This window comes from Mauremys reevesii, linkage group 7, assembly GCF_016161935.1.
Source record: "Mauremys reevesii isolate NIE-2019 linkage group 7, ASM1616193v1, whole genome shotgun sequence".
Taxonomy (NCBI): Eukaryota; Metazoa; Chordata; order Testudines; family Geoemydidae; genus Mauremys; species Mauremys reevesii.
The window spans coordinates 53,482,239-53,504,616 of NC_052629.1; the positions used below are offsets into that span (position 1 = coordinate 53,482,239).

A 22,378-nucleotide genomic window follows, 5' to 3' on the forward strand; every position below is an offset into this window, starting at 1 on the left:
TACTCTTTGATATTCATTAAGCTTTGATTTAAAGTGACTGGCTTCCACATGGATGGAGTGAAGTTTTCTTCTTAGGAGGTTTATTAGTACATTAATAGATGCAAATACATTCCTAATTATTTTCATCTAATTCTCTTGGGAACAATTACACAAAGAAATGATTAATATACAAGAAAACAACAGTTTAAAATCTAAAGGGTAACTGGAGTGTGGAATATATAAAAGTCTAAACATCTCTAACAATGGAGCTTGGCAAAAATAATAAACACTGTATAAAACTACTGTAATTATTATTATTATTTATTTGTATTCTGGTCGTGCCCACAGTGTGCTAGGCAATATGTACTCACACAGGTAGAATCAGTTCATGCCCCAATGAGTTTACAGTTAAAGGTCCCAATCCTACAAATGTTTATTTAATGTTACTCATACTCATGTGCATAAAGTTAAGCACATGTGTGTCGAAATAAGATGTTTCAGTCAGTTGTTAATATCTACTGGATCTGTACTATTTCCAGAATGGTCATAAACTCAATCCTCTATGCTCCAACAAATATGTCATTCATCTTCGTCAACAACAACATGACTTTCCTTCAGGTCACTGAACTGAATATCTGGATGTGGCTTCATAAGTCTGGATAAGACTGGGTAGGTGGATCACATGGAATCACAACTGGTATAGAATATAACACACAAGTATTTTCCATCACTTGTATAATGGCTGTATGCAGAGAGACTAGTTTATTGCAAATATTTCTCCCAGCACTAATAATAATAAATAATATACAACAATAATAATATACAAAAGCCCAAATAAAATCCAAACAAAACAAGTTAGCAGCAATAATCCCCCAACAGGAGGTTTCTTCATAGGACTGCTTTGCTTATAGTTCAAACAGATAACAAACCTTTATTAAAGTGATACAGTGTTTTATTTTGCAATTTTAATAGGACACTTCCAAATTTAGCTACTTCCCAAAAATAATCACTCTAATAATTTGTATTCAGGAGAGAGTGAAAATAAAGAGTAGTACTGTAGAAACTACAAGCCAGAAACTACAAGCTTCCTCAGCAGACAGCGGACACAAATCTGCCCAAAGAGGGCAAATGGGTATTCCTTTTGCAAAGCTAAAACAGGCAAGAAATCTTCTATGGAGACAGGTATACTTGCTCTTTCTTACAAGTGCAATTTAGGTTACTGGGAGGGAATCGATGGGTATTCCCTATCTAATGCTATGGGCTTGGCTACACTTACAAATTTGCAGCGCACCCTCTGTTGCTCTGCGCTCTAGCGCCGCTGTAATACAAAGCCCCAGCGCCTGTCCTTATTTCCCACAGGGGGCCACAGTGCGGACAGGAGCGCGGAAGTTTCTCCCAGCGCTGCTGCTTTGCTACATAGCGCGCGCTTGGCGCTGCGCGCCCAGCGCTGCCGCGGCAGCGCTTTGAAATGCAAGTGTAGCCAAAGCCTATGATTCCATACATTTTAAAGGTTTCAGAGTAGCAGCCGTGTTAGTCTGTATCCGCAAAAAGAACAAGCGTACTTGTGGCACCTTAGAGACTAACAAATTTATTTGAGCATAAGCTTTTGTGGGCTACAGCCCAATTCATTGGATGCATAGAATGGAACATACAGTGAAGAGATATATATACGCATACAGAGAACATGAAAAGGTGGGAGTTGTCTTACCAACTCTAAGAGGCTAATTAATTAAGAAAAAAAACTTTTGTAGTGATAATCAAGATAGCCCATTACATACAATTTGACAAGAGGAGGTGTGAGAATACTTAACATGGATAAATAGAGTCAATGTGTGTAATGGCTCAGCCATTCCCAGTCTCTATTCAAGCCTAAATTGATAGTGTCTAATTTACATATTAATTCAAGTTCAGCAAGTTTCTCGTTGGAGTCTGTTTTTAAAGCTTTTCTGTTGCAAAATTGCCACCTTTAGATCTGTTACTGAATGGCCAGAAAGGTTGAAGTGTTCTCCTACTGGTTTTTGAATGTTATGATTCCTGATGTCAGATTTGTGTCCATTTATTCTTTTGAGTAGAGACTGTCCGGTTTGGCCAATGTACATGGCAGAGAGGCATTGCTGGCACATGATGGCATATATAAATTGGTAGATGTACAGGTGAACGAGCCCCTGATAGCGTGGCTGATGTGATTAGGTCCTATGATGATGTCACTTGAATAGATATGTGGACAGAGTTGGCATCAGGCTTTGTTGCAAGGATAGGTTCCTGGGTTAGTGTTTTTGTTCAGTGGTGTGTGGTTGCTGGTGAGTATTTGCTTCAGGTTGGTTGTCTGTAAGTGAGGACAGGTCTGTCTCCCAAGATCTGTGAGAGTGAGGGATCATATTTCAGGATAGGTTGTAGATCTTTGATGATGCGCTGGAGAGGTTTTAGTTGGGGGCTGAAGGTGACGGCTAGTGGCGTTCTGTTATTTTCTTTGCTGGGCCTGTCTTGTAGTACGTGACTTCTGGGTACTCTTCTAGCTTTGTCAATCTGTTTTTTCACTTCAGCAGGTGGGTATTGTAATTTTAAGAATGCTTGTTAGAGATCTTGTAGGTGCTTGTCTCTGTCTGAGGAATTGGAGCAAATGCGGTTGTACCTTAGAGCTTGGCTGTAGACAATGGATCGTGTGGTGTGTCCTGGATGGAAGCTGGAGGCATGTAGGTAAGTATAGTGGTCAGTAGGTTTCCGGTATAGGGTGGTATTTATGTGACCATAGCTTATTAGCACAGTAGTGTCCAGGAAATGGAACGCTTGTGTGGATTGGTCTAGGCTGAAGTTGATGGTGGGATGGAAATTCTTTTCCATGGGTCCAGATGATGAAGATGTCATCAATGTAGTGCAAGTAGAGTAGAGGCATTAGGGGACGAGAGCAAAGGAAGCATTGTTCTATGTCATCCATAAAAATGTTGGCATACTGTGGGGCCATGCGGGTACCCATAGCAGTGCTGTAGACTTCTTTAGAGAGGTGGCAGTGTGGATCTTTGTGTTTAAATAAATTGCCCTAGTGGAATTCAAGTAGACTTCATTAGCATCTTCCATCTAGAGCATAAGCTTTTGTGGGTGAATATGAATGCTCCAATACATCTGTTAGTCTATAAGGTGCCACAGGACTCTGTTGCTTTTTATAGATCCAGACTAACATGGCTACCCCTCTGATATCTTCCATCTAGTTTCTATTGGTTATTACTGGTCTTCTGGATACCATCTATAAGGCAGTGTGGGTACAGGTTTGTGCTGAAAACAATGGGATGAGGCTTATCCATGTAATACACCCTTCATTTCTCTCCCATGCAAAACAAATAAATAAAAAATGGAAGGAGCTCAAAACTGTAGAAAGCTTTAAAAGTTCAAAACCCAACAGGGGAATAGATAGCTCAGGGGGTTTGTTATATGCCTGGCTATTTGCCTGTAGATCACCCATTGACTGCAGTCCAGTTTGGTTGTGACCAAAACCGTTTACTCTCTGAAAACTTATGTCTCATGGGGTCACATGAGAAATGAGTTGATGGTATCAATCTGATTCTTAAGGGACATGTGTCTACGATAAAACTACCCTTACATCTGGCTCCAACTCGCACCTCTACCTTGTTAGTAATCTCAGAGAAATTAAGGAACAAAATGAACACAGAAATTCCTTGTCACTTTGGAGCGGTCTCTCCAGGTCAAGACTGAGGCATAATGGTGGAAATGTCTGCACTACTATGGCCCACAATGTACCTCTTCTGCAGCTAAACAGAACATATGAGTCCCTGCAATGTAAATCTGTCACATTTCACAAGCACTACATTGTTTTTTTTTTTAAGTGAGTACTCCTAAATGATTAGGGCAGACCCCAGAGAAAATAAAATTTAGAACTATTATGAGATAATTTTGGAAAAAAGGCTTTAGCAGCTATTGTAGTTTTTTACAGTCTAGAAACACTCTTGGTGATTTTCTACACATTAGTTTGGTAACCAGAGAAAAGAACTATAAACTAGATAATCACATACAGACAGTTGTTCAAAAGAGCTCAGCAATTCTGAAAACTTCATCTCTCTATGAAAGAACTGACTCTTTTGAAAATCTGGCCCCTGTATTGGTTACTATGCTTTTGAAAATGTGGCCCTGAGCTCTTTAGAAAAATCTGGCATATGATTGCTCCCAAAGCAAAATGCATGATACTGATGTGCAAAACTATGAACAAAGAGGAGACAGATTACTTTGAAAATGTTGTGATGCCTCATTGACTCAGCAAATTCACTTATACTACTGAAATATCCCAGTCCCTGTTAACAAAGCATTACTTGCCTGACTGAAGTGGCCTCATGAAGAATGCCTCAGGTGGTGCAGAATTGGAATGCTGAATCTCAGTGTGAAAAACCTCCTCTGTTCTGTAAACACAATAATTTCACCTGTGATCGTGGATGAGGACTAGCAGTATCTGACAGTGCCATATGATTTAGTTATAATTGCAGATGACTCTAAAACCACATGGTTTCGTTTTAAAAGATATTTATGGAAGAGGATCATTTCTGGAAGATTATTGCTAAATGATGGAGAACAGTTCTAATTCATTATCGTTAATTTACTACTACATAAGTAAAAATGTGCTAAGAACAGCACACTTGTTAAATTAAAGATCACTTAATGATTAAACAGCAACTGGAAATAATCTCCAGTTACAAAGTAAGCAGCAAATGGAAGTTTTCTTTAAACTCATACATATTGGGAAAAGGAGATGACAGAAGCCCTTGAAAAAATTTCTGACTATAAAAAGAAAGAAAATAGCAATAGATAGACTAGGAAGAATTTGTTTTAATAGTTAATTTGGGTAGGAGATCACAAAGCTTATTATTGCGATACAGTTATCATTGCAAAGACATTGGCCCTGATTCTCTACTCCATTTAAACGCCTAGTGTAGACCAGGCCTCAGAGTGGCAAAGCTCAGCCCATCTTACTTTAGGTTGCCAGTCCTCAAACTGACTGCTGCTAGGCGCAGCTCACACACTTCCCTACAAACTCCTCGTCCCCTCCCCAACCTGCAAGTCGGACTTGAAAAACCTCCTGAAATGTGAAGTGAGAGCCTACAATTTTAAACATCTTTTAAATACACCATACTCTGAAAAGCTGTTCAATAGCCAGTTTTTCCTAGACAGAGAATGCTTTATCGCCAGCTATCACATGTTTTGTCTTGAACTTTTTACCCACTGTTTAAAAATATTGCTGGACACAATCTTTATGAAACTGGAATTAAGACTGAGGCTAGATTAAATCAGAGAGAGATCAGTAATTTAATGGTTCAAAAATTTACAAGAGCATTATATAGCAGTTTTCAACAAACCACCATTAGAAACCCAGGAAATCAATAGTTAAGTTAAACTTAAAAGAAACCCAAACATTTGTGAGTATGGAAATGCAGAGTGAAGGCATCCAAACACCTAGCACTCATCTTCCTGTTTTTGTTCCTTTCTATACTTACATTTTATGATGCAGAGACCGGCAACCTTTGGCCCGCGGCCCGCCAAGGTAAGGCCTCTGGTGGGCTGGGCCAGTTTGTTTACCTGCCGCGTCCGCAGGTTCGGCCAATGGCAGCTCCCACTGGCTGCGGTTCGCTGCTCCAGGCCAATGGGGGCTGCGGAAAGCAGCAGCCAGCACATCCCTCGGTCTGTGCCACTTCCTGCAGCCCCCATTGGCCTGGAGCAGCGAAACGTGGCCAGTGGGAGTCGTGGTTGGCCAAACCTGTAGATGTGGCAGGTAAACAAACTGGCCCGGCCCACCGGGGGGCTTACCCTGGCAGGCCGTGTGCCAAAGGTTGCCGATCCCTGGTATGATACATTCTTTGTGGATCAAGGACTTTTTCTGAGAAGTTTGAGCTGTTTGCCATCTTCAATTTCAAAAGCCACTGCACTAGCACAACAATCATAATTCCACCATCCCCCTAACTTTTCTTCACCATCTTTTCACAGAAGAGCTTTATGAGTCTATAATGCCTGGCAGTAGTAAGTTTAAGGGCCACATTGTGCCTAGCTCTCTGAGGATGTGAAAGGATAGCGATAGTCCAAAGAGCTTTCCCCCTTTGAATCGCCATGCGAGAGCCTGCCGTAGTGGAGTTTTGCCATGTGAGTCCAAGGACTGTTTGAGACCATCACCACTAGCTAGCACTCCCTAAAAGGGCAGGCAGAGGCAAGGGTGAAATAAGCTCATAGCCTTGAAGGATGCATACATTGCACCCTCTTTAAGCATGGCAGAGTGCCTGCATTCCACAGGGGATCTGGGAGGCCTGGCTGAGAGAGTGCTTCCTGGGCTCCCACTGGAGATAGAGGAGCTGGGGGTTAATGCCTCCATTTTGCCTTTAGTTTGAAATAAAGACACTGTGAAGGGCTGGGTGGAACACTGAAAATCTGTACCACAGAACATTATCATGCAAGAAATGAGTTATAAAAACAGTCTCCAGTGCTAAGTGTGATGTTTTGTCAAGGCATTAATTGTTTCTCTTTTTGTCTAAGCACTATAATTTCATGATTTGGGCCTAGGAGGTTTGCAAATGTAGATACACTGACTCTGTGCTTAATGACACTTGCCTAATTGGTGGCATACAGGATCTTAATGATTGCCTTCAGTGTGCTATTTGTCTAATAAGGAATTTCAAATACATCTTTTTTTGTGGTCTGTATATGACCATGAAGAAGGCTGGAGTTAGTGCAATCACCATATCATTTAGAATAAGGCATTCTACTTTTTGCATTCACTGATGAGATGAAACTGTGTGTTACACATGTGTACAGCTGAATCAGAGTTTCTGTTTTTTTCACAGGGAGACAGTCTGGGTAGGTTTTACTAAAGCACTCACCATTGATCTGCTCCCATTGAAGTCAATGTGAGCCATTGTGGCTTGTAAAGTGGAAAGATATTATCAATGGTAAACAATTAACTAATCAATACTAAATATTTAAATACAATGGCCTCCCAGAAAGGCAGGGATTTAGAGTTCCTTCTTCATGGTCCCTAGCCTCCTGGCTTCACAGGCAATCCCTGAATCAGCTGCCCCACTCTCTGGTTCCCATTTTCACCCTCAGACTTTATACCTTGATTACTGTTTCCCCTCCCAGATGTGTGTCCCTGGCTACATTCTGAAGTTCACAGGATTTGTGAAGCATAATAGACCAGATAGAAAAAATCATGGAATCTATGGCTTCTGTGAACACTGAGTCCCTTAGCTTTTCCTCCCCTTCTTCAGCTCTGTTGGTATCAAGGAGGTATTATATGCAACAGCAGAAGATACAAGGTACATGTGGCTGATCTCTGTATGAAGTTTCCACCATTTGCCCAGCTGTTTGGTAGGGCCTGAAAACCCTGTTGCCACTAGCCATTCCGAAGTTGTGAGGTTGGTGAAGATTCTTCTGTCTTACTGATGTGGGGTACTGAAGATCATACCACCACGTGGCCCACTCTAGGAGTGGGGTTGCATCAGCAGCCTGCTGTTTGTGAAGAAGGCTCTTCATTTAGGCAAGACTGTTGCTGAGAGGAGGATGACGTCTGATGCTGAAGACTGAGAGGCATGGCGATGAGGGAGAGTTTTTTTCTCAGAATGAGGCATGAGCCAGGGCTCATGTTCTGGAGTCTTTTCAATATTAAAAAATACCTTCCAGAGACATTCCTTTTCTATGGAAGGGAGGTAGATAGGAGCCAGGGGAGGATGTTAATATTTGACAATGGCCTCCCAGAAAGGCAGGGATTTAGAGTTCCTTCTTCATGGTCCCTAGCCTCCTGGCTTCACAGGCAATCCCTGAATCAGCTGCCCCACTCTCAGGTTCCCATTTTCACCCTCAGACTTTATACCTTGATTACTGTTTCCCCTCCCAGATGTGTGTCCCTGGCTACATTCTGAAGTTCACAGGATTTGTGAAGCATAATAGACCAGATAGAAAAAATCATGGAATCTATGGCTTCTGTGAACACTGAGTCCCTTAGCTTTTCCTCCCCTTCTTCAGCTCTGTTGTATCAAGGAGGTATTATATGCAACAGCAGAAGATACAAGGTACATGTGGCTGATCTCTGTATGAAGTTTCCACCATTTGCCCAGCTGTTTGGTAGGGCCTGAAAACCCTGTTGCCACTAGCCATTCCGAAGTTGTGAGGTTGGTGAAGATTCTTCTGTCTTACTGATGTGGGGTACTGAAGATCATACCACCACGTGGCCCACTCTAGGAGTGGGGTTGCCTCAGCAGCCTGCTGTTTGTGAAGAAGGCTCTTCATTTAGGCAAGACTGTTGCTGAGAGGAGGATGACGTCTGATGCTGAAGACTGAGAGGCATGGCGATGAGGGAGAGTTTTTTTCTCAGAATGAGGCATGAGCCAGGGCTCATGTTCTGGAGTCTTTTCAATATTAAAAAATACCTTCCAGAGACATTCCTTTTCTATGGAAGGGAGGTAGATAGGAGCCAGGGGAGGATGTTAATATTTGACACTGTTGGTACTGCCATTGAAGTTAAGAGCAGCTATTGGAGGGGAATGCACAGGGAATAAAGGTTGTATTAGTAGTTGTCCCCTTTGGTGGGGAGTAAGGGGAAAGAAGATGCTAGCAACTCATACCATAATTGAGTTAGAAGCACTGTCTACCAGTGGCTAGGTGTACCATGGAAAAATTCAGCTGGTGAAGGAGCCTGGAAGATGGAGGTGGGCTGTGATATTTTCTGCATCTTTTCAGCAATAGTCATGGTTGTGTCCTTTTGCAGCATCCAGTTTACATCTTGAAGGCTATCTCCCCAAGGAAAAAGGTGAGAGCCAGACTTACTTTCTTTTTAAATAAATCTTAGGTTCCCATCACTCATTTGATGGACCCATCCTCTTTCAAAATTGGCCCTTTGTACTAGATCTCTCGAAGATTTTTTGAATAAGCCTCATTACAAGTTTCTAGGAGAAACACCCTTTTGAAATAAGACCTGGGGGAAAAAGTGTTAGAAGAATTTAAAAAACCTCATGATTAATACTACTTCTCTACCCCCTGAGTCCAGAATCAATCATTTTTTGGCAGAAAGTTATGAACTGACAACAAACTGCAACACTTGAAGTAGAAAAGGACCCTTTTTTGAGGATTTGAGAGGGGATAGCCATGGGAGACATTGTAGCTTATAAGCTGGAAGCATATTTATAATGGGAAGAAAGTCTCAACCTTAACTATGGAGAGATACAGTCTCTGCATAATAATGTTTTACTTAATTTATTCATAAAAATGTACCAACTTACTTCAGATCTCCATAAAATCATCTTGGTTAAAGCACAAATACTTATGGGTCTAGAGGACACGTTACATGGAAAAGAGGCACAGGCTGTTATTCACGAACACTTAACATACTCAGGTAATTTTACAGGTACTTAATATTCTTTATTCATAAACAGTAAGTTATTAAAACTCCACTCTGGACTTTGGATCCTATGAATTATTTAATATTCAGACAGGAGAGCTGAGATGTCTCTCACAAAAAAATAAACATGCAAAACTAAAAAGAGTTAAAGGAAGTCTGTAAGATACACAGTGTCTGCAGTTTTGTACAGAAAGTATCTGAACTTTCTATAACTATTCTATGAAATTTTTTTTCTGTCCTAAAATATAAACTCTTGATTTCCCACCCACCGAGCAGAACACCACAGTAGGATAATAGAAATAGTACTTTTTATTTTTACAAGTTGTGACAGGGCAGAGGGGCCCCACACTGGTGCTGCAGGGGTTAACCCTTCCTTCCTGGCAGAGGAAGCCCCGCCCCAGAAGCCCTGCTGGGCATGCTCCAACTGGAGACTAGGTATAAAAGCCTGCAAAGCTGCTCAATCTGGGCTGACCATTGGAGGAGGATGCACACACCCAGCTCCCGAGGAGGGACAGCCAACACTCCAGGATCCAGTCTAGCCGGCATGCACCCTGCGTCCCAGATGGAGGACCTGACAGAGAGGAACAGACCGGAGAACCCCCCTGCCCCCGGAGTAGATAATATGGTGTTGAGGGTAGGAAGTGACCCAGGGGGACTTTAGGGACAAGCCACTATGACAGGGTCAGGCCAGATGGCTACAAGAGAGTGGTCAAAGGTAGATACATTAGCTCCAGGTTAAGCAGGTCCCTTTTCCCTGGGTAAGATAACAGGGACTATTCCAGAACACTCAGGAACTTTCTAGAACTAGTTATGGTAGGCAGGCTAATTAGAACACCTGTCTAAAAAGGCTCTCACTCCGGTTAGTGGTGTGTGTGTAAGGAGCTGGGAGTGAAAGAATGTGCTCCTGGAGGACTGAGGAGTATAAGTGTTAACAGACATCAGGAGGAAGGTCCTGTGGTGAGGACAAAGAAGGTGTTGGGAGGAGGCCATGGGGAAGTAGCCCAGGGAATTGTCGCTGTCATGTAGCTGTTCCAGAAGGCACTCTACATAGCTGCAATCCACATGGGGCTCAGGCCCGGGTTCCCACCAAAACCTCCCAACTCCTGATCCAACACAGGAAGATCTCTGAGGCTAGCAAAATCTGCCAGTAAGTGCAGGATCCACCAAGGTAGAGGAGGAACTTTATCAGACCACATTAAAGCAGCACTGATGCTTGGCATGTTGTGGGCGTATCCCCACTGAGCCAACGGCAAGGGGAACCCCGCCACTAGGAAAGCCCTAGGTCGGTACCTGGTGGAGAGGGCGGGCCTGGGTCCCCCTACTCCTCTAGCCATTAGGCGACACTTCCCCACCTTAGAGGAGGAAAGATAGACTCTGGCCATTGAGCCATGCTGCCCTGACGCTCAGCGCAAGTTAGATGGACTCTGGCCGTTGGGCCATGCTATCCTGATGCTCGGGGCGAGTTATATAGACTCTGGCCATTGGGCCCTGCTGCCCTGATGCTCAGGGCAAGTTAGATGGACTCTGGCTGTTGGGCCACGCTGCCCTGACGCTCGGGGTGAGCGCAGGGGAACCGGCCATTAGGCCCCATCGGGATGCCCTTAAAGAGGGCAGGCTTGGAAACTTGAGCGATGAGGCTCTGGCACCCCACCCTCCCCTGCCACAAAGGGGCGCTGCAGTGCCATCACACAGGTCAACAAGTCAAATGCACATATGGGTGACCATTTCATAGAATTAATAGAGTTGAAGGCCACAGTGGACCACATAACCATCTAATCTTCCCTGCATAACACAGGCCATAGAGTCTTACCAACAGACTCTATGCATCAAGACGGTAACATTCTGTTGAGCTAGCACATATTTTTTAGAAAGAGATCCAGTTTTGATTTAATGACTTCAGATGGTGGAGAATCCACCACATCCCAAGGTAAATTGTTTCAATGGTTAATTACCTTCATTGTTAAAAATTGTGCTTTATTTCTAGGACTGCATTTGTCTAGCTTCAGTTTGTGACCATTGACTGCTAAATTGCAGAGTCCTCTACTTTACTGACCAGAATATTTTCATTGGAGAAAGGGACAACTTTTTTTTAACTGTGCATTTGCTTTGCTTTATTTGTTTTTCTTTTTGATTTATATAACCATGGGGATGGCAGATCCTTAATAAGACTGGCTGCTCAAAAATATTGCAGCAACTAGATAGTCCAGTGAAAAGTTACATGTGCAAAAATGTGAAATGAAGTAGCCTGATGTCTTAAAAATCACCTGGCAGATTATGAGAGGTGAATGACTTCCACTGAATTCATTGGAAGTCACAGCTGCTCAACATGTTTCAGGACTTAAGCCAATAGCTCTAACAGAAAAACATCAAAATAGAATGCAGTGAATCCTCAAGGAAGAGGTGGATTTGAGGCATATCAAATATGACCTTTACTTTACTTTATAGGTCAGTCATAAAAACAGGTCTAATGGCTGAAAGTGTGTCATTGTTAAATTTTCTATTTTCAGCCTGTTTCAGAGAAATGCTCCATTACACTAGAAGCTCACAAGCTGATGCTGCAGTGCTTCTCTAGCTTACTTGTTTGCTCCTCTATATTAAATAAAATGGTGATTCTTTAATCTTTTTATATTAGAAAATACAAAGAGTAATGAATGCAACAATGTATATACTAACTCTTTTGTCACAACATGTTAGATACCTACCCACACACTAATCCCCTGATGCTGGAGTGAAATTCAACCTTGGTGTAACTCCATGGATGCTAGAGATAAATTTGGCCCAGAACTCTTTTACTGGTTAATTGCATGATGCAAATGTATTGTGACAAGCAAATAAACAGAATGGATTTGACAATGTGAATCATTAAAATACCCTTCATGTGCCTTTTGGCTCTATGTGAGTGAAGAACTTTCCAGACTGGAATAATACATGATGCCTTAAAACCTGGAAACAAAGAAACCTGCAAGGTCACTGTAGGAATGGAGAATAAAATGGGACACAGCTTTGAAAATGTCTCTGAATCACTGCAGCTCACCTGTTTCCATGCAAGCTTGAGCAACAGAACATTAGTTCCGATTTTTATCAGATACTCTAAAGTGAGTTTCCCTTCTTTTTGATAACATCAGCATCACCTCACTCTTTTCAGAGGAGAATTTGCATACTTTGAAACCATTACAGTTCAGTATGTCTGAAATTCGTATGCCATAGCACATTTAATTAACTAAGTTCACAGGCTTGGTTTCTGATTTTCTATTCTGTCTCATAGTGCATGCAAATATGACACAATGAGCTATTATTATAGGGCTCCTCTAACTTAGCCATGCCGACTTCCTCACTGTGACAGTTGGTCTTGTGCTCAAGGCACAAGTATGGAAGTCAGGAGAGCTGGGGTCAGCCCTTGGATCCCCTTCTAGCTGCTTTGCACTGCTCAGGCACACAAAGCAGCCAAAACTGTCCCCTAACAGAATGGCTTTTGTAGGGGAAGCCCTGGATGGCATAAAACTGGTGTAGCCAGTTCTTGCATCCAATTCTGGGCTTTCCAGCATAGGTGGAATGCTGGGAGTCAGAGGTGGCATACCTGGAGTGTCTTATACTTTACTGATCCTCGTCTGATGGAATGGTCCCTTCAGGGACCATAATAGAATAGAACTCAGTCTGGTCTAAGTTACTCCAGGGCCAGACTGGTCCACAACTTGTCTCAGATTTAGGTGGCAGTGTGTGGAAATATGGCAGAGAGCCACCTGTACTTCCCTTCACCCCCACATCCGCCATGTGTACCAAACATACCTCAGACAAACCTGAGGATCTATCGGATGTACTCTATTCTCCATGACTTAACGAGGAGATAATGCAATCAATTTATTGAAGATAATGGTGTTTCAGTTATGATGTCAATGAGTTAAGAATTGGGACTCTAGTTTCTATTCCTGGTTCTGTCACAGACTTCCAGTGTGATGCTGAGTAACTCACCCCAGGTGGGATTTTCAAAAGCACCTCAGCGAGTTAGGAGCCCAACTCTTATTAAAGAAAAAATCAGTGAGAGCTGGACACTAACTCCTTAAGACTGCTTTTGAAAACTCCAGCCTTAATAGGTGCCTCAGTTTCCCTAGCTGTAAAAAGGGAATAATAATACTTATCCAGATCATTAAGAGAGCTAGGTGCATGTTTAAAACAAATCCAATAAAGTATTCAATTAAAATGGTGAAATTCACTAAATGTATTTAGCCTGCACTACTGATTAATGTTTTTACAGTGCTCTGAGATTCTCCAATGGCAAGGGATATCTACATGCAAACTATTAGTATGTTATAGTAAATTCCTTGGAGGGAAAATTGCTTAAGAGCATGCCACATTTCACAACAGAGACAGTATCCTTTTGCTCTAATTACATATATACTTCAGTATGTGGCACTCGTCCCTCACGGTAACCAAGACCCCAGCATAACAGGCCCAGGGGCTGCTGGAGATGCCATCTTTCAGATGAGACATAAGACCAAGGTCCTGCCCTCTTGTGATCTTTAACAATCCCATGATGCTTTTAAAAAAAAAACAACGCACATTAGTGTGTTGGCCAAATTCCAGGGTGGTCACTACATTCTGTCCCCCTAAATTTACCTCTGCAATTTTAATTTGATACAATGTTCTTTTTCTCTTCCTGTCCTATATTATTTTGAATCATTTCTGTGCATTGGGTAACAGCTGCCATCCAACATGGCCTCATTTCATCAGTGGGTGAAACGAGCCCTCTATGTGGAATGCTTTTAGATGAAGGTTGTTACAAAATGGAAGATAGGATTAGTATGATTATTACATGCCAATATTTATCTGGAGAGACTCCACTTTTGTGGCTCCCCTCTAGTATAATACTCTCATTAGACCTTGTGTTTAATTATCAAAAGAAAAAGTCCAGATCATGGGCACACCACCTCCTCTTCCACAAGGTCATAGACTTTGGGTCTGAAGGTTGGAAAGCCTGGTCAGGCGGAATGAAAGGCACTGCCTTCATCTTCAGCCCATGAGTACATGAGTTCCTGTAAGTCTTCAACATCCTTTCCCTTGTTACTACTGGGCTCAACTGTAGCATTTAGCCATAGACTTGAATAGATGAAAGGCAGAGCTGCTCTATCCCAGCAGGAGCTCAGACAGATTGTGTTATGCTGCCTTTGCACCCGTTTTGGGTCAATTTGCACTCCCAGGGCAAGCAGAGGGAGCAGGCTCTTGGCTCCCTGAGTGTAGAGACCGATTGTCTCTGCACCTTGTCCAGTCTGTACTGTTGGGGGAGGGAGGGAGAGGTAGTTCTTGTGTACTACTTCCCTGACATCCATGCATTGACCATGATCAACCTGGCTCATCGTGAGCTAGAAAGGAGGTTAATGTTAGTTGGCTGCTGGAGTAGGTTGGGTTATTAAATAACTGGTGAGCTTCTGGTTTGTTTAAGTTTATCCTGGTTCTGTATATTCCCAGCAAGACATTGCAGAAGGTTTAATCATATCGACAGAGATGCCAATATTTCTGTAAACATCTGTCTGTGCTGGCTATGGTTCACTCATTGTTTAGGGGCAGTGGGACTAACATTGTGCAGCCTCCTGTACCCCTGGGGTCCCATCACTGATGAGAGCTTGAGTCTCATCCTCAGCACTGGAGATATGGCTGAGGTGGGATTGGAAGTGGTCATATGTGCTGAGTGTGACTTGAAACAGCTGTTTCCTTGGGGGCTCTGATAAAAAGGGCAATTGATGCAGAAGGCAGGAGCTTTGGAACCATGCCCATCTGAGCTGCTGAGGAGAAGCAGCAGCAGCAGCAGCAGCAGCGATATTAGCTAACATTGAAGAAGGAAAAGCAACAATACAACGTGAGAACTCCTGGTATGCTAGGAGTGCTAGAAGTTCTGGGAGAAGCCAGAGAGCAGCAGCACTGAAAGTTGTTGGTTTTGCTGGGGATCCTGGGAAAAGTAGCCAGAATTCATGTACTATGGAGTTGCAAGATTCACAACTTCATGACTGAAGAAGAGCTCAGAGAGCAACCAGGGAGATTGTCACCTAATGTGGCCACTGCCATGAAAGAACCACCATGGTAGCCCAATCTCCATCTCCTGCAGACACAGCTCAGGAGCTGCTGCCTATAGCAGCAAGATGTTAGTGACTGTGAATTATGTGAGTGACTGTGGTGCTGTGAGGGGCACCAATCTGCCCATGGCAACAGAACCCCAGGGTATTTATGACAATTCTGCTGAGTAATAAGAATTTGAGAGGAAGTTTGGTGAGTTGCCCTTTAAAAGGGTTTATATAGAAGTCTTTTGGCACCAAGGAGAGCTAGTTTGGTTTAGGCATATAAACAGAGATGGAACTATAATCTCTCCTTAAAACGCTGTCAGAGATTCATAGCAAAGGCTGTAAGAAAAGAAAAATATACACTGGAATGCCTTGCTGGTTCACCAATAGTGGCAACTGCTGGTTAGTGAATGATAGAGCTCCCAAACAGAGGTTAAACTTTTCCACAGGCCACTCTTCCCTTGAATATTCTCTTCATTCTGGAAAATATTTAGATACAGGAGACTCTCCTTAACATGGAGCACTTCTCATAGCACTTACTACTGGAGACACGTCATGGGCCATACTCCTGAACTAGTGTAAATTGGGGTACACTAATTGGGTATCTGGCCCATATTTGAAACCAAAAATCTGAGACCCACTCCATGGGTACAAGAAGCCGAGGCAGAAGAGAAGCAGGCTATGATGCTTATAGTCTATGGCTTTGAAGTTCTTAAAATCTGTAGCACAGTGAAGATACTCTCATTCAAGCAAAGTCCTGAATTTTAACCTAAAGAAACGATCATGAGGCCAAATCCTCAGCTGATGTAATTCAGCATAGCTCCGTTGACTTCAGTTACATTTTTCCAACTGATCTTAACAGTTAATAAGCTGTTTCCAATGTTTTGTGTCGTCTTTTATCATGTCACTGATATGAGCGCTTTAAGGATTTCCAAAATTTCTGTTTGGTTGCTGCTGTTGCTTTTGTTTTTTTAAGGCATTTTCTAATTTTACATCTGCTCAACCTTAACTCCGCCTTCATGGAAGTATTTTGCCTGGGAAAATAACAAGCAGTTTGGATCCTGAACTGCCACTATTTGCTCTTTAACGGCTACATCCAGCTCCCATTAACAATGGGAGCCTTTCTTAAACAATCAGTGGGAGCTGAATCATACCTTCAGTTCTGTGGACATGCCATGAACTCTGCTCTCATCTTTCTATTAAACATTGGATAATTCCTTTATCCCTCACAGTTAATGTTTCCCAATAGTGTCAAATCAAGTATTGTCAGACTCTCCATCTTGTGGACCATTCCTTTTTACTATATCACTGTTATTGTTTACCTGGTACATTCTAGACTATGTGTGTTCTTTCTTGGCATGCTTCTGGATCTGGATCAAATTGCGACTGAAGTCTTATTTGTCAAGTATCTGTGGGGGTTTTGAGCTGCCAAGTACATTGCTGTTACAGAGCTATCCTTAGTATAACCCTCATCAAAAATCCCTGTGGTACTAGGTTTTGAGTTGGGAAACAAAAAGAATCCGACAGTTTAACAGAAAACCCAAATAAAACACGATTGGCAGAAAGTGGAGAGTAAATAATTGAAGAAACCTGTCTTGGGTAGTATTAGTTGCAAAAAAAAGACTCAAATGGGTTTTAAACTTGCATGAAGTTGCTCATAAACTGATGGCCTGAGGGACATTGATCGAAGAAAATCTCCATTCAAGGAATGGTAAGTGTGAAAGAGAAAAATTGCGAAGGTGACATCCACCCAGGATGGGTCACTTTTTCCTCTAATGAGGACATGGTAGATCTATTTTCCTTTCACAATGTAGCACAAAGGCAGAATTTCTCAACTCCAAGAGTTCACCTTAGATTTTTGTTTTTTGTTTTTACTTCGAACCATTTTTATAATCTCACTGCAACAGTGAAAGGCATCCCCGTGTATTGTAACAGGCATTTCTGGTTTTAGCCTCACATCCTAAAAATATTTTGATGGTTTACACTGAGATATTGTAAACAGGTCGGCTCACCCCTGCGGCGCCTCCTGCTGGTGACTCTGGGGAATTAGCTCAGTTTCCAGCCTGGAGCGCCCTCTGCAGGCCAGTGATCCACCTGTTCTCTGGCCCCGAGTCCCTCCATGGACCCTGGTGCCCTTTTTTCATGGAGTGCTGCCCCCCGGCAGTAACCCCTATCTCTCAGAGTCTCCCCTCTCAGGGAACCCCCACCCTCTATCCCCACCTTGCCTCAGTGTATGGCCACTGCCAGTCATTGTCTAGCCCCCACGCCCTGGGGCAGACTGCAGTATCAGCCAACTCATCACTGGCAAGGAGGGTTTGGACCTGCTGCTTTGGCCTACCCCTGGGCTGCCTCTGCAACCCCCAGTACCTGTTAGCCCTCTGCTAGGCCACAGCCTGGGGCTTTCCAGGCTGGAGTTCCCCAGCTCCTCTACCTTTCCCCAGCCCTGCTCCACTCAGGTACCCGGTCTAGCTCCCTGCAGCCAGGCCCATCTCCCTCTGAATGCAGAGAGAGAGACTCTTTGGGCTCCTGGCTCACAGCCTTTTATAGGGACCAGCTGTGGCCTGATTGGGGTGTGGCCCAGCTGCGGCCACTTCCCCAATCAGCCCAGCTTTGAGAGCAGCAGCTCTCAAGCCCTGCGGCCACTTCCCCAATCAGCCCAGCTTTGAGAGCAGCAGCTCTCAAGCCCTGCCAGGCCGCTTTTAAACCCCTCAGGGCAGGAGCGGGTACCCAACCCACTACAGATATATAGCAGGGGTGTCGAAGCCCATCATCTCTAAACTCTGATACCAAAAGGTAAAATACAACATATATGCGATTCAAGGCAATTACTGCTCCAGGTTCAAGTGTACTTGTATCATGTTGGATTAAATTAAAAAAAAAAGCACAGGATTCTAACAGATCATAATGCAAGCTATTTATGATAAAAGTAAATAGTTTTTTTTCTGGCAAATTGTTCTAGATTATATGGTTATGATTTAGGATGTTACCTTTTTTATTGTCTAGTCTATTCACTACTATAATCCAGTACAGAAATCATAGTACTCCAGAACACATGAGCCTGAATGAAAGTGAGCAGGAATTCAAGTGAATGTTCAAAGCTGAGGTTGGACAACACAGAGGTTGGACTCAAGTTCGGTTTTGGGTCCGATCTTATTCAATCTATTTATCACTGACCTTGGAACCAAAAGTAGGAGTGGGCTGATAAAGTTTGCGGATGACACGAAGTTGGGAGGTATTGCCAATTCGGAGAAGGATCGGGATATCCTCCAGGGAGATTTGGATGACCCTGTAAACTGGAGTATTAGTAATAGGATGAAATTCAATAGTGAGAAGTGTAAGGTTATGCATTTAGGGATGACTAACAGGAATTTTAGTTATAAGCTGGGGACACACCAGTTGGAAGTAATGGAAGAGGAGAAGGACCTCGGAGTCCTGGTTGATCGCAGGATGACTATGAGTCGGCAATGTGATGTGGCCGTTAAAAAAGCTAATGCGGTCTTGGGATGCATTAGGCGAGGTATTTCTAGTAGAGATAAGGAGGTGCTAGTCCCGTTATCCAAGGCGTTGGTGAGACCTCATTTGGAGTACTGTGCAGTTTTGGTCTCCCATGTTTAAGAAGGATGAATTCAAACTGGAACGGGTACAAAGAAGGGCCACTAGAATGATCCGAGGAATGGAAAGCCTGTCGTATGAAAGGAGACTTGAGGAGCTCGGTTTGTTTTCCTTAACCAAAAGAAGGTTGAGAGGAGATATGATTGCTCTCTTTAAATATATCAGAGGGATAAATACCAGGGAGGGAGAGGAATTATTTCAGCTCAGTACTAATGTGGACACGAGAACAAATGGATATAAATTGGCAGTCGGGAAGTTTAGGCTTGAAATTAGACGAAGGTTTCTAACCATCAGGGGAGTGAAATTCTGGAACAGCCTACCGAGGAAACAGTGGGGCGAAGGACCTCTCTGGCTTTAAGATTAAGCTTGATAAGTTTATGGAGGAATGGTTTGATACGATAACGTGATTTAGTCAATAGGTCAATAACGTGCGACCACTGGTAATTAGTACCGAGGGTCAATGTTGGGATATTGAAAGTCTTTTTCCTGAGTGTCTGGCTGGAGAGTCTTGCCCGCATGCTCGGGGTTCAGCTGATCGCTATATTTGGGGTCGGGAAGGAATTTTCTTCCAGGGTAGATTGGCAGTGGCCCTGGAGGTTTTTCGCCTTCCTCCGCAGCCTGGGGCAGGGGTCGTTTGCTGGAGGATTATCTGCTACTTGAAGTCTTTAAATCAGGATTTGGGGACTTCAACAGCTGAGTCAAGGGAGAGAATTTCAGGAGTGGGTGGGTCAGCTTTTGTGGCCTGCATCTTGCGGGAGGTCAGACTAGATGATCATAATGGTCCCTTCTGATCTTAAGTTCTATGATTCTATGATACTTCCTAGGGAATTGCAGGAGGCCTGAGTCCTATCATAGTGAGCTAATGAGTGGTAACATCTCAGACTTCTACAGGGATAGTAGGCTAACTCTTGCAAGCCTGCGAGGTCACTCAGACTGGATTCAGGAAAACAGACAAATCTCCTGGACCAGTGTGACAATTACTTACGCTTGGTTAACTGAGCAGAATGGGGCTAGTGTGATCCTTACTTTGAAAGGCGTGCCATGATCTCTCTTCCATGACAGTGTCTCACAGGATGATCGCAGCATCCATTCTGGACACAGGCAGATCAGATAATACAGCAATCAATGCTCCCTAGTCATAGCTGATGGAGTATGAAACCAAATCCTTCTTTGTTGCCCTTTCCTTCAATGGAAACAGCAGATCCTTCCCCACCACTGTTTTCCAACCTGTCCACTTATGTTGCCCCTCCTGATTCTGCCACACGTCAATGACTGGCCAACAAACAATGATTGGTTGATACAGCCTGAAGTCAATAGTAGGCAGGTGAGGGAGGTGCTCAACACCTTTGAAAGAAGATCAGGCCATACACTTTTTGCTAGCAAAGTTCATATTGGATTCAGCAACACTGAGTGGGAAAATGATTCACGGCACTTTTAGGACAATTCCTATTTTTACTTTTGTTTATATGACCAGTTGCAATAATTGTGTGTGGCAGTTGCACACCTACATTTATTTGGAAATCTTGCCCTTATGGCATCACACTTAGGTTCAGAGTTAATACCATTCACAACTAATGGGGCAGTTTACATCTTTCAAAATTGTTGTTTCAGTCTAAGATTGTGCTACATCAATTCACAAGCAGAAGATTTTTTCTAGGAACCCATGAAAACTAGACATTAAAAAAAAAAAAGCTTGCTCTCTGCACAACCTGTACCTTACCTGGGGAATGGATACAAGCATCAAAGAGACTCAATTCCCATGCTGGTTTGGAGCTTCACTCTTGCACAATAGAACTTATAGCCTGTTAGCAACTGAGCTGTGAGTGCTCAGGCCTAGTGGATGGAGCAAGAGTCTGACCTCCCAGTTAGAGATGAATCCAGACAGGGTGGGTCTAGAAGTAAAGCCAAGGGCCAGCACCGGGAGTCAGAAACCAAAACTTAACCAGAGTCACAGTAAGAAGTTAGAGCCAAAGGTCTGAGCCAGGAGTCCGAGGTTAGGAGCAAGCTCGGGCAAGTCTAGAGACAGTGGAGGCAGGGACTGGGCCAAGTATGGCTACAGGCTAGGAATGCATTGAGCAGCCACTGTGCTGCTGCTGCTACTAACCTTAAGTATCAGCCTGCTGACTCCTTTAGCTAATCAGGTGGTGCAGTCAATCAGCTTTGATCAGAGCCAGCTGTGCTCACTAGTTTGCCAGAAGTCTGACTCTTCTGCAGGCTAGGCCCCTGATGGATCTTTAGCTCCATGAAACACTCTTCAACCACTTGAGCTAAAGAGGAATCTGTATCAGGGGCCAATTGTACTTTAATCCTCTTTTCAGGGCAAGCAGGGCTGTTATTATTTTTTTCAGGTCATCTATTAGAAAGTTAATTTATTGGAACAATGTTCAGCTCCTAACAATACATATGATACAACAGACATTGATAACAATGCCTTTCATCCAAAGGAATGAAAAGTATTCTACAAATCTTACAAACTGATCCCCCTGCCCCAAAGACTTACCTGATTAGCATTCTGCATGCAAGCAGTTCCGCTGAAGCCAAGGGACTACTCACAGGCATAAAGTTAAGCATATGTAATCTTTGCAGGGTCAGGGCCTATATAGGTCAGTGTACAGGGATCACTCCACTCACTACTGAAATACAACAGATCTTTATTTATAGCAATATTACACAGCCACTTAGGTCAAAATGAAAAATAAAAGGGGGGGGGGGAATTGAAATTGCTGGAGGAATTAGGTAAGATGCGCAAAATTGTCTGTGTTGGAATTTGCCCACAACACTAAGACTATCATCCCTCTTCTGGCCAAAAATGTCATGGGATTTTTAATAACAATGAATAAACAGGACATTGGCCTTGTGCCAGACCTCATCAGTGAGCAAAAGGCAGAACAGCTAATGGTGGTGCATTATATGCTAGGGTAAACTGGGTTTATAATGGGCTATTTCACTTGGGAGAAACTTCAAAGGAAGCAGGAGTGGGAGAAAGACAACAATTCATTCAGGAAATCTGAAAAGAGGAGTGTTATGGGTGAGGCTAGGAGGAAGAGATAATCAGGGACACCCAACCTTTTGGTGGATCCATGACCCATTGAGCCTTAGAATCTCCACCATCCTGTAGACAGAAAACTATTTATTGAATTACACATGAAATTATGTCAAAACAACCCATTTAATCAACATGCTGGGTCTCAATATATGTGCTAATAAAGATGAAAACACAACAAACCATTTGTGGTTTTATTAGAAAAGAAAAAAGGTAAATTATGTTGTAGACAAATTAACAATGAAAGTGTTTTGAATCACATTCTCATACAGGTTGTCATCGTTTCACTGGAGATGGACTGGATCATAAAGTTTT

General features: G+C 43.0%; 1 long non-coding RNA gene across 4 annotated transcripts in view; it reads left to right on the forward strand.

Moving 5' to 3' along the window:
- The window catches only part of LOC120409574, an 86,321-nt gene that overhangs the window by 15,737 nt on the left and 48,206 nt on the right, over positions 1-22,378 (forward strand). For 2 of the 4 annotated variants that reach the window (XR_005601348.1, XR_005601351.1), the window contains exon 3: positions 8,616-8,770. The exons of 1 other annotated variant lie outside the window; for it this stretch is intronic. This is a non-coding gene — a long non-coding RNA (uncharacterized LOC120409574). Of the gene's footprint in view, positions 1-8,615; positions 8,771-9,244; positions 9,353-22,378 lie in introns of all 4 variants that reach the window. One more of the 4 variants, XR_005601349.1, reaches the window with a different exon arrangement.